The 12,623-nt window shown below is 37.7% G+C and overlaps 1 non-coding gene across 1 annotated transcript; it reads right to left on the reverse strand.

The window, feature by feature from the left end:
* Positions 1–9,755: 9,755 nt before the first annotated feature.
* LOC127078036 (small nucleolar RNA R71) lies at positions 9,756–9,862 on the reverse strand. Its single transcript, XR_007787784.1, has one exon. It is a non-coding gene; the product is annotated as a small nucleolar RNA R71 (small nucleolar RNA).
* Positions 9,863–12,623: the final 2,761 nt, after the last annotated feature.

Raw genomic sequence — 12,623 nt, forward strand, 5'->3', positions numbered from 1 at the left:
AGTCAGTCAAAGCATTGGATGATGGCCATTCTTGCAGAATTTGGGCATCATGGTCAATAATCACAAGTTCATACATCTTGAAACATCATTTGAAGACAAGTTCTCAAGGAATTAGGGTTTGGAATTCATCAGAAGTGCATCAATCAGTCCAAAACCCTAGAAAAGTCAAACTTGGTCAACAGTTGATTTAATCAGAGATTTGATGGATAGAATTGATCTGAAGGAGTTCATTCATGCTTGTATAAATCTCATCTATCATGTTCAACCTCATCATGGAAGAAAATCAAGTGAAATCAGAAATTTTCCAGAAATAGAAAGTGGACCTGTAATTTCAACTGCCAAAAATGGAAACTTCTTGATCTTAAACTTACATCATGATACAAGCTTCAAATGAATTTTTGCCCAACATGAAAGTTGAAGATCTTGTCTTCCCATTTTCAAAAAGTCCAAGAACATCAAAATCCCATGTGTGGTTGTCAAGATATGATCAAATCATTTTCACCAAATTTTGAACTTCAACAAGCCATATCTCTCAAACCATAAGGCCAAATTTGGTGGGGTTTTTTCCTACAGACCACATTTTTCATTCTCTTTCCAAAAATATAAATTTCATGACCTAAAACCTTGCCAATCAAAATGGCATTTTTGGACCAATTCCTTTAAAAATTCAAGGTTTGACTCATAGTTGACTTTTTGATTTAGGACTTTTTTCTCATTTTTGCCAATTGGGAAATGTTTCATATATTATTTGTAATTTGCTCAAAGTCCAAAACCATCATCACATCACCATTTTACCACCATTTTGAACCATAGTACAATCTTGGCAATTTTAGCAATTGGTGAGAAGAGAAGCAAGGCAAGTACAGCAGGTCTGCAGCACACAAAACAGCAATTTGAATGTCCATTTGCAGTCTGTCCAAGCCCACTCAAGCAGACAAACACCTCCCATTTTCCACTTTGTGCATAGTTAGCAATTTTGGCAAATGGAGCTCATTAAGCTAATCCAGCTTATCATTCCTTAAACCAATCTAAAACAGACATATAAAGTCTCTTTTCTGACATTTGCAGCCCTAGTGTTCACAGCCTCCACAGACCAAAAACCCTCATTCTCTCTTCTTGCATTTTTGGCAAGTGGCTTTTTTCTGCATAAACCCTTGAAAACCCTCGAATAACCTTGTTTCCTCCATCATCTAAACATCATTTGGGATTGTTTTTGCACATCATTTCTCAACTGTAACCCTCTTTCAAGCTCTGCATCTTCAAAGCATCTCCAATGGCAATTCGAGTGGTGGAAGTTTCAAAGCAAGTTTGAGCTGAACAAGCTTCATCATCCTTCACTACCAAGCACCATCTCCAGCTGTTTGAGCTTGAATCGACCAAAGCACTACTGTTTCAACATTTTCTTCCAAAACAAGTAAGTAATCTATCTTCTCTTTTTGCCATGCCATACTATGTTTGTGAAAGATCCTTAAATACTGATTTTAATGAGTGTTCATTTACTTGAAATGGTTGGTTATGCTGAGAGAAATATGAGTTTTCATTTGTATGCTTGAATGTGCTTTCCATCGATTTGCTGTGATGCTGAGATTTTCATGAAAATTATGACTTGATTAGGTATGTATGATGCATAAGGATCACATTGATATGCTTATTTTTTGTTTCTGGATATTTCGAATTTTGAGTTCATGTTGATGATGAAGGCAAGCTGCTGTTAAACCCTAGCCCTTTTGCTTCAAGAATCTAGTTCATGTGTGTTGGTAGCTGTTGATTTATGTTGCATAAGCATTATGAATGTGGTTATGTGGTTCTCATGTTTGTTTGATTTCGAGTTGCTGTTGAATCATGAGCATGAACCTGATGTTGTTGCTACTGTTATGCTTGAGTCATGAATATGCACAGAATTTTCCCATGTTTCATGTCTTGCTTTGTTATTGAATGATGCTTAACCATGCTGTTAATGCCCTGCTGTCATTGCAACCTTGAACATGCTCAAAAATCCTTATGGTCATGTGCTGCTATTGCTAAAATCCATATTGGTGTGTGCTGTATGTTTGGCTGCTAGTAGAGATCCTAAGGTCTGCATGAGAATCCAGAGAATTGTGAAGTTTATTGGCTGTTGTGGCTTGTATTTGTAAATCCATATTGTTATGCTGTTAGTCATGCTGTAGACTGATGAATGAATTATGCTGCTGCTACAACCTGCCCTGTCCAGTTTTTGTGTTCATGATTAACATTTGCTTTGTTGTGGATTGATGTTTGATGATGATTTTGATGAACACATTATGCTGCAGTTGTGAAATATGCTATATATTGTTGGGTGCTGTTGTCTGTTTTTGTCTGGGTTGCAGCATAAACATTCCCATGAGCATGCTCGTTCCAATGTTGGTTGATGTTCCATGATGATTGTTGTTTTGGCCTGTTGGATTATTGATACTGTTTTGTTGTTTGGTCATGTCCTGCTATATGCCTTGCTGTTTGTTTTTCGATTAATGATGAGTTTTCAATGAAAATGTGCAATGCTCTGCTGTTTAAACCTGACCATGCCTAGAAAATCTATGTTCCATGTGCAATATGTTATATGCTGTTGTGCTGTTGTTGACTGATGATGCATGGTGCTAATGTTCATGATTTGTGCTCGTTTAATTGCATGATGATGGTTGTTGCTGTTGTGTTTAAACCCAACAAACCCTGCTGCTGATTTGCTGTCTTAATATACCCAAACTTCCCATGAACATGTTTGTTTTGTGTTGGTTTACTATTGCTTTAATTGTATGAGAGTCCATACCATTGCCATATTGTGTTTTCCTTGCTGTTGGAACTTTGCTGTTGGGTGAACAACATAAGCTTGACCTGTTGCTGCCACAACCAAACGCATAAACCTCAATCTTTTTCCAGACTCTTGTTGATGGCTGTTGTTTGTTTTTGATCACATGAACCTACTGCTTGCTACACCATGTTGCCATTACCTTGCTGTAGTTTTGGAAATCCCATTTGAATTGTCCTGAAATCCATACTGTTGTATGCTGTCATGTACTGTTATTTGGTCTGCTGTTTGAATGATGATGGTATCATGCTGCTTGCCCTGCCATTGTGTGCTTGCTGCTGTTATGATAATGTTGATGTTCATAATGCCCTGCTGTTTTGCTGTCTTAAGCTGACCATAAAATCCACATAATTGATGTTTGACTGTGTTGGCCATGATCTTTTTGGCTGATACTGTTGTTCATGTGCTGTTGATTTTAATGATGAATTTGGTTGATGAATGCATGATATTACATGTTGTTGATACCATTGCTTTTGTTTACTTCATTTAGTTACATGATGATGAACTTATGCTGTTGCTTGCTGTTAGTTATGTTTGCATGATGATAACATGATGAACACGATGCCATGCTGTTATGTGCTGCTGTTTTGATTGCATGATGATGAATTCATACTGCTGTTGTTCAAACTCATACTCTGCCCAGATTTTTTCCCACAATGCCATGTTGTTGCTGTTGTTTGTGTGTAGTATGAACCTCACCATTGCCATGTTAGTGGTTGGTTTGTTCGAATTTCAGTTGATATTGAGCTTGGAGATGATGTTTGAATGCTATGCTGTTTGTTGGTTGTTGCTCATGAACTTAAAGTTTGAAGCATGCCTGGCTGTTAAAACCCTAGGGTTTTAGAACTCAGAATTTTGAGCTCATTGGCGCATGAGCACTGTTCCATTGGTTCCAGCCAATGAGAACATTTCATTTTGTTTGCCAATGCTGTGTCGTTTCATTTAAGTTGGCAAAAATTACCCAATTGCCACCGGTTGACTTTATTTGACCATTTGCCATGCCTATTGTTTCATATTTCATCCAATATTTCACCCAATTTCACAAAATTATTTTCTAATTCATTTTTTATCAAAAAATTATGAAATTTTTTCCACATGTTCACAAATGAGTCTAATATTTAATTGTGAATTTTAGTTAATTTTTCATGTTCTGGATTTTAAATGATAAATGATTTTCCAACATGTGTGCATAAATGATACATTGTGCCATTTCAATTGTGAAATACTCATGTTGCATCCTTTGCCCTTGAATTTTTTTGTGGTTGTTCTACACACATTGACCTTCATTTCCATATAAAGTTTGTGCATTTATCATTTGTGGATTGATAGTTATGATTTTTTGAAGTTGTGTGTTGCATTTGGTGTCACACCATGATCATGCATTTTCATAATTTTTGTTCACACACTTCCCTACATCCAAATGACTCCAAATTTTACATGAATGATCCTTTACATGTCTAGTTTGTGTATGAATTTTCTTGGAATTAATCTTGCTGTTTTCCATTTGATTGAGAATTTTCTTCCACATGTGGTCATTTGTTGACTTTTTGTGCTATGCCTTGCCAAATCCTTTGTGAAATTCTCAAATCTTATTGTATGATCATGAAATTTCATATGTGATAACTAGACTCTTTGAGCTTTGCATTGGTGTTAATCTCATTCATTTCTCTTCTGTTTTCAAATTGATATGATTTTTTGAAGTTGACCCATGCTTGTTGACTTTCACCATGCTTGCTTGAATTTGATTTGACTTCATGATTTTATTTGACTGCCTTCCTCTCATCCAAATGCCATGAAATTTTACATGTCTACCATGCTAGATGTTAGGATTGAGTATGATTTACTTCATAATTTTTGAGGTTGTTTGAGTTGACTTTTGAATGAAGTCTTTGCTGTTGACTTTTGTATGCTTCTCTTGCCATGCTTTGCATCCTTTTGCATATGAAATGACCATGATGCATGATTTTATTATGAATCCAATTGAGAATGCTTCTTGAATGTTTAGATTTGGTTTGGGTTGACTTTTTCTTGCTGCCTTGACTTTTTCTTCCATCTTTGACCCTAGGCTAGTCCTAGTGGTCTTCTAAGCTTACAATTGAGCTGTCTGTTTCAGGTTAAGCACCAATACCTTGAGGATCATTCAAATTTGTTTGAATTGAATTGTTTATCATGTGCTAACAATTTGTTTTGTAGGTGACTCATATGCTTGAGTCTTTGTGCCTTGTACAATTGGTCCCTCTGTGTGACTATTGGTTCATTTCCTTTTGATTTTGACTGTTGACTTGTTTACTAATGAGTTTGACTTTTGCAGGTGCTTTAGTTGCTTAAGTTCTTTGAACTTGCTTGCTTGCTTTGCTTTTTAGCATTTGCTTTGAGGTATAATTACTTCTTCTTCATGTAGTCTGGAGACCCGGTCTGTTATTTGACCGGGCAAACTGTCTGAAGTCCTCCTTAAGAGGCAATGCCTGTGTTTGTTTATATTTGTCCTAAGCAGGAAAAGTCCTTCAAGTAAGGCAATTGGTGGAAGGTAGGGATAAGTAATCTATCCCCCACTATTCAGTGTGTCCTCTCTTTGCTCCCAGTACCTGGTTGAAGCAATGAGATAAATACCCAAGATCTAATCGAGTCAATAATGTGGAGAGAGTTCCTACTTTCTGAACTCCCACACTTTCTTTGATGCTCTCTCTGATTTGAGATAGAAGCAATGAGGCACACCCCTCATCTCCCTATTCATCTGCTTCACCTGAGCCCCTCAATGGCCAGGTTAAGAGCGACACTTACCTATTACAGTGGACTGTTAAAGTCAAACCCTCTTGTGTGAGCCCCCATTGTTTGGCTATAGAGTGTGTTGTTTGCTATTCATTGATTGATTGATTGCTTCATATGCACTTGCTTGCTTATATGTTATGCATTTATCATCATCATCAATTGCCATTAATGCATGATCATCTCATCTGTTTTGTGATGCTATCATTGTTGTTTGCCCGTTGAGGACAATTGTAAGTCCATTGCTTTTGGCATTTGCTCCTGTGATATGGAAGGATAGAGTGTAAGACCTCACTGGTCACTCATATCTTCTGTTATCTGTTTGTATGTGAGGATACAGTTATAAGTCCCTGTAAGTTGGCATCTGTTATCCTGTGATCATAATTTGATCTGTTTGATTTGTATGTGAGGTTGCAGTTGTAAGTCCCTGTAAGTTGGCATCTGCTTTCCTGTGATCATAGTTTGTTTTCTTTGTTGATGTGAGGTTGCAATTATAAGTCCCTGTAAGTTGGCATTTGCATACCTGTGATCATATTGTTGCTCTTGTTCTTGTATGTGAGGATCCATTGTAAGTCCCTGTGATGTGGCATTGGATTTCCTGTGAGCATACTGTGGAGTTAACCTAAGTCCAGATAGATTGGCAGTTAACTTCCATATTTCATCTTTGTTTTTCTTTTGAGGAGATCGGTGTAAGTCCATTGAGTGGCATCTGATATCCTGTTCTGTTTTAGGAGACTGGTGTAAACCCATCTATTGGTATCCGGTATCCGCTTTTATTTCTTTGCCTGTGGAGATTAGTGTAAGTCCATTGAGTGGCTTCTGATATCCCATTTTGTTTTAGGAGATTGGTATAAGACCATTGATTGGCATCCGATATCCGCCTTTGCTTTGTTTGTTTATTATTAATTGCTATTCCAAAGGACACACTTGAATCATCCGCTATATGATCTCAAGAAGTGAACCTTCTAAGAAGTTTTACTATCCATCCTTCATCCATTCATCATTCATTACGTCTTAGAACCTTTTCACACTTTATCTTTCAAACTTGACATAAGTGTTGTGCAAACATCTTCATGTTTTCTAACTAAAAACTTGGACTCAAGTCCTTGACCTTTTTCCAAAATCCGTTTCATAATACTTATTTGAATTGATCTTAATCATACTTTGACTCCATTTTCATAATCATAATCAGTAACTCCACTCATTCACTTGTTTTGGCTTTGTCCATTAATCTTTTCATACATGAGCTATAGGTTTGATTTATCTTAGTGGTTGATGTTAATCTCACCTTCTGTCTTTAGTGATTGAATTGTAAGTCTTCCTCGCCTATTATAGGGTTAACCCCTCCCTGGCAAGTTGAAGCTGTTCTCACATGGTGGACGTTGTTGTTTGTATAAGGTTGAGTTTTCTCCCGTGGATAACGTAAGACCTAGGGTTTGTGTTTAAAATTGAACCTAACCCGCTTTTGGAAATCTTTTAGCCGAACTACGGCGTTCTGATCCTTACCTTTGATGGAAGGTACGTAGGCAACGGGTTCATCCGTTCGAACCCAATAATAATAAAAATGTATATTCTTTTCTCACCATCCCAATCATGTTTGCACAATATTTTTGTCATAATAAATAATCATTTAGCATAACAAGTGTGAAAAGGGCTCCCTAGGAGTACCTAGGACGTAGTGGGTGCCTAACACCTTCCCATTGCGTAATTTACCCCTTACCCAGAATCTCTGATCTTTTTATTAGTTTTCTACGTGTAAAACTTCTTAGGCTTTTGTTCGCTTTTTAGCCAATCCTTTGGATAAATAAAAGTGCGGTGGCGACTCGAAATTTTTCAATGTATCTCTTAGCTTATGATTTAATCGATAGATCATATAGCGACGAATACACCGCTACACTATGTTTTCCTTTGTTTTCAGGTTTTTACTTTAATCGGAGCCCCGGTCGAGAAAAGGAGCGAAAAAGAGCCAAAAACCCTAAAAATCAGCATTTTGTACTAATGGCCTACCCAATGGCGGGTGCCACAGACCCTGCCAAGACGTGTCCAAGCTCAACTTCCCTCAACTCCCACGTTCTCCACTACATCCACTAAGGCGCCTCACTTTGGCCTTGTGGCATGGGCCATGGCCTTGTGGCGGGCGCCACAAGAGGAAAACAGTTTCCCTCCCATTTTCAAGTTGAAGGGCATCCAAGTCATTTCCATCTTTTTATTTGCTTATAAATAGAAACTCGAATTCACTTTTACAGGCATCCAAACTTAGAGCAGAGGCAAACTCAGAGCAACTTTGTTTCACTTAGGCATATATTCAGTTTTGTAAAGTGGTAATCGCTTCGCATTGGAGTGTTACCACAATTGTGTAATCGACTCTGTGATAGAGTCTGTAATCGAGTTTGGAGCACTTTGGAAGGAAGTTAATCCTGCCGCCATTTTCATTTCCGCATTGCAATTTATTCAATCCTCCGATTGGAGCAGGTTTTTATTACTTGTCTTTGTCTTATTTATTTTCCCGCACTCACTTTATTTTATTTATTTCCTCGCACTCGCTTTATTTTATTTATTTCCTCGCACTCGCTTTACTTTCATTTATTTCCTCGCACTCGCTTTATTTTATTTATTTCCTCGCACTCGCTTTACTTTCATTTATTTCCTCGCACTCGCTTTACTTTCATTTATTTCCTCGCACTCGCTTTAAATTATTTATTTCCCGCACTCGCTTTACTTTATTTATTTCCTCGCACTTGCACTACTTTTATTTACTTTCCGCACTCACACTACTTTTATTTAAATTAATGCACTTTTACTTTACCATGTCTAACTAAATTTATAAGGTTAGAATGTAAGGATCGTAATTGAACCAATAATCCGTACAATTGTTCGTAGAAACACTTAAGGGCTATTTTAACTTTCAACTTAACTTTTCCCGCACTTCAATTCCGTTGGGTAAGATCGAAAGCCGTCCAACGTCTTTTTAAACTTAATTGTTTTTAACTATTTCAAAAACAGCGAAAACGCTTTGTTTAGTTCATTAGGAGATTTTAACATTAAGAAGAAAAGAGATTTTAAAACTATTTTCGGACGCGTTTATAATTTTAGAGTCTGGTTCGTGAGAACCTCTTTTGGTTAAGAAATCTAGGTTATAATACTTTTCAACTTAGTCGAGATACTATATTTCTTAAAAATAGGTTTACTACTCTAACGCAATGCGCGCCTTTTTATAAATTACAATAAGAGGGTTTGATTAGGGAGTACAACTCGGTTCTGAATACGCGAAAGCGACAGTTCCTGTTAAATTAGTTCTTTTCAAAGTAGAAAACATTGCCCATACGTAGCTCTATTAGCAAGTACTTGGATTATTAATTGATTACGAGAATTACATTCAACCATGTCTTTATTAATTAAATTTATTTCAAAACTTTACTCTTCATTGCACAGTACAAAAACACCTATTTCGATTTCCTTTGATAAACACCATAACAATAGATAACGATAGATTGACGCTTGGTCTCTGTGGATTCGACAATCTTTTATATTACTCTGACGCGTTCATATACTTGCGAACACCGCATCAAGATATTGACTGCATCAAGTTTTTGGCGCCGTTGCCGGGGACCAATTTCGTCAAATTTCATTTTCTTGTTGTTATATCGTTTAGACTTAGGCTATTTCCCGTCGGTCAATGCGAAGAACTCGCAGTACCGAAAGTTTAAGCTTAGTATACCCTCTGGCGGAACCTGAACGTTACGCTAGCGCACGTTTATTCTTTCATAGAATTAAGAGAGTTATGGCCGAAGATCAAAACCAAAGACCTCTTAAGGACTTCGCTCAACCATCTAATGAAGAACCTAGTTCTAGTATAGTAAACCCAACCATACCAGCTAATAATTTTGAACTTAAACCATCCCTATTGCAACTAGTGCAACAGAGACTATTCGTGGGTCTCGCTACCGAGAACCCAAACCAACATTTTAAAATATTTCTTCAATTAGCAGATACTTTTAAAACCAATGGAACTTCTCCTGAGGCAATACATTTAAGATTATTCCCTTTTTCCCTCAGAGATGAAGCCCTATCATTGTTAGATTCCCTTCCATCCAATTCCATTACGACTTGGGATAACCTTAGGAGAGTTTTTCTTGCCAGATATTTTCCCCCGAGTAAGACCGCCGTTCTTCAAAACCATATAACTAGATTTACCCAAAACCAAGGAGAATCGTTGTTCGAAGCTTGGGAGAGATATAAAGAGTTATTACGAGCATGCCCACATCATGGTTTAGAAAATTGGTTAATCATTCAAACCTTCTATAATGGACTTCATTACAACACAAAGATGACCATCGATGCTGCCGCAGGCGGTGTTCTGATGAACAAACCTTATCCTGAAGCTAGTGCCCTCATCGAAGATATGGCTCAAAACCATCAATCATGGGGAGTCGAACGAGAGACAGTTGAGAAGAAGGAAGCCCAAGGAAGAGTGCATGAACTAAGCTCTATAGACATGATGCAAGCTAAAATGGACGCATTAGCCTTCAAAGTCGAGCATATGTGCATAAACCCGAATACTGTAGCCGCAGTTTCGTCTGATTGTGAGATATGTGGAACCCAAGGACACCAATCTGCAGAATGCAGTATATTAAACGAAACCCACTCTGAGCAAGTGAACTACACCCAAGGGAACCCATACTCGAATACCTATAACCCTGGATGGAGGAATCACCCGAACTTCTCCTATAAAAACAATAACCCTATTCAAAATAATGCACCTCTGAGACCTAGTTATCAAGCCCCTAGATCTAATCAACCTATGCAACCTGTACCACCAAAGTTGAGCCTTGAGAAAATTATGGAAAATTTTATCACCGCTAAAACCCAACAAAACAAGGAGTTCATGAACCAAAACATTCATGTTAACGAATTGATTACTCAGTTAGGAACCAAGGTTGACCAAATAGTTACTCATACCAAGATGCTTGAAACCCAGATCTCTCAGGTAGTTTTAAACCAAGCCCCTCAGACCACACCTGGAGGACAGTTCCCTGGACAACCTCAACAAAATCCGAGAGGACAAGCCAATGTCATTATCCTACGAAGTGGGAACACTTATGATGAGCCACCAAACCCCAGATTGAGTGAACCTAAAACTTCTAAGGAATGTACCAAACCCCCGAACGAAGTAAAAGAACCAGAGGAATCTGAAAACCAGGAAGGTCGAGAAAAAGGAGAAGAACCTAAAGATAAAACTTACGTACCACCCCCGCCATATAAACCACCCATACCATATTCGCAAAGACTCAAACAAACCCAGATCAATAAACAGTATCAAAAATTTATTAAAGTTATAGAAAAACTTCATGTAGAAATCCCTTTCACAGAAGCCATTACCCAAATACCTTCTTATGCATAGTTTCTCAAAGACATCCTTACCAACAAACGTAGACTTGACGATCCGAAGCCTTTGGAATGTAATGCTATTTCCGAGGACAAATTAGCAAAGAAAGATAAAGATCCTGGAAATTTCTCCATTCCTTGCCTTTTGGGTAATCATGTCATCGAAAAAGCTTTTCTAGACTTAGGAGCTAGTGTGAGCCTAATGCCTTTAGCGGTTTGTGAGAGGTTAAACTTAGGAGAAGTACAGCCCACTAAGATGTCACTTCAGTTAGCCGATAGATCTGTTAAATATCCGATAGGCATTTTAGAAGATGTTCCTGTTAGGATAGGTCAGCTGTTTATCCCTACTGATTTTGTTGTCATGGACATCAAAGAGCATAATGATATACCAATCCTTCTAGGTAAACCATTCTTATTGACTGCAGGAGCCATAATAGATGTCAAGAAAGGAAAGTGGACGTTTGAGGTAGGTGACGAGAAAATAGAATTTATACTTTCGAAATTTCTTATGGCACCTGTGATGGAAGACTCGTGTTATGCCTTAGATATCATTGATGAATGTGTTAGAGAATTAGAACAAAAAGAAATTATAAAAACAATTAAGTTACCATCAACTCTCATAAAGGAAGATGATGACTTTAAGAAACCCTACATCGATGATAACCTTTACGAATGTTTATCCCTTACCCCAGATCCTATGCCATGCCCTAAGAAACCAACCTTAGAACTTAAGGAACTGCCTAAGAACCTGAGATATGAGTTCCTCGATGAAAAGATGAATCGTCCAGTTATAGTTAGTGCTACCTTGAGCCAAAAGGAAACGAACCAACTTTTAGATGTTTTACGAAGATATCCCTCAGCCTTAGGATATAATATCTCTGACCTGAAAGTTATAAGTTCATCCGTATGCATGCATCGAATTTCACTAGAAGAAGATTCAAAACCCTCTAGGGAACATCAAAGAAGAATAAACCCTATAATGAGTGATGTTGTTAAAAAGGAAGTTCTTAAGTTACTTAAGGCAGGTATAATCTACCAGATCTCGGATAGTAAGTGGGTGAGCCCTGTGCATGTAGTACCTAAAAAGGGAGGCATCACAGTCGTGCAAAACGATAAAGGCGAACATGTAGAAAAACGTTTAGAAGGAGGATGGCGGATGTGTATAGATTATAGAAAATTAAATAAAGCAACTAGGAAGGATCATTTCCCTTTACCATTTATAGACCAGATGTTGGAGCGTCTAGCCAGACACTCTTACTTCTGTTATCTAGATGGATACTCTGGATTCTTCCAAATACCTATCCATCCCGAAGATCAAGAAAAAACTACCTTTACATGCCCTTATGGAACTTTTGCCTACAGACGAATGTCGTTCGGCCTCTGTAATGCCCCAGCTACTTTCCAACGCTGCATGATGTCCATCTTTGCAGATCACCTAGATGGTATCATGGAAGTGTTTATGGAATAATTCTCGGTTTGCGGATTTGATTTCCACAATTGTCTTGCCAACCTTGAGAAAATCCTGGAGAGATGCGTGGAGGTGAACCTCGTGCTAAATTGGGAAAAATGTCATTTCATGGTAACCGAAGGAATAGTTTTAGGACATATAGTTTCCGAAAAAGGTATAGAGGTAGATAAAGCTAAAATA

The sequence above is a fragment of the Lathyrus oleraceus genome, chromosome 4 (genome assembly GCF_024323335.1).
Source record: "Lathyrus oleraceus cultivar Zhongwan6 chromosome 4, CAAS_Psat_ZW6_1.0, whole genome shotgun sequence".
In the NCBI taxonomy this organism is placed as follows: domain Eukaryota; kingdom Viridiplantae; phylum Streptophyta; class Magnoliopsida; order Fabales; family Fabaceae; genus Lathyrus; species Lathyrus oleraceus.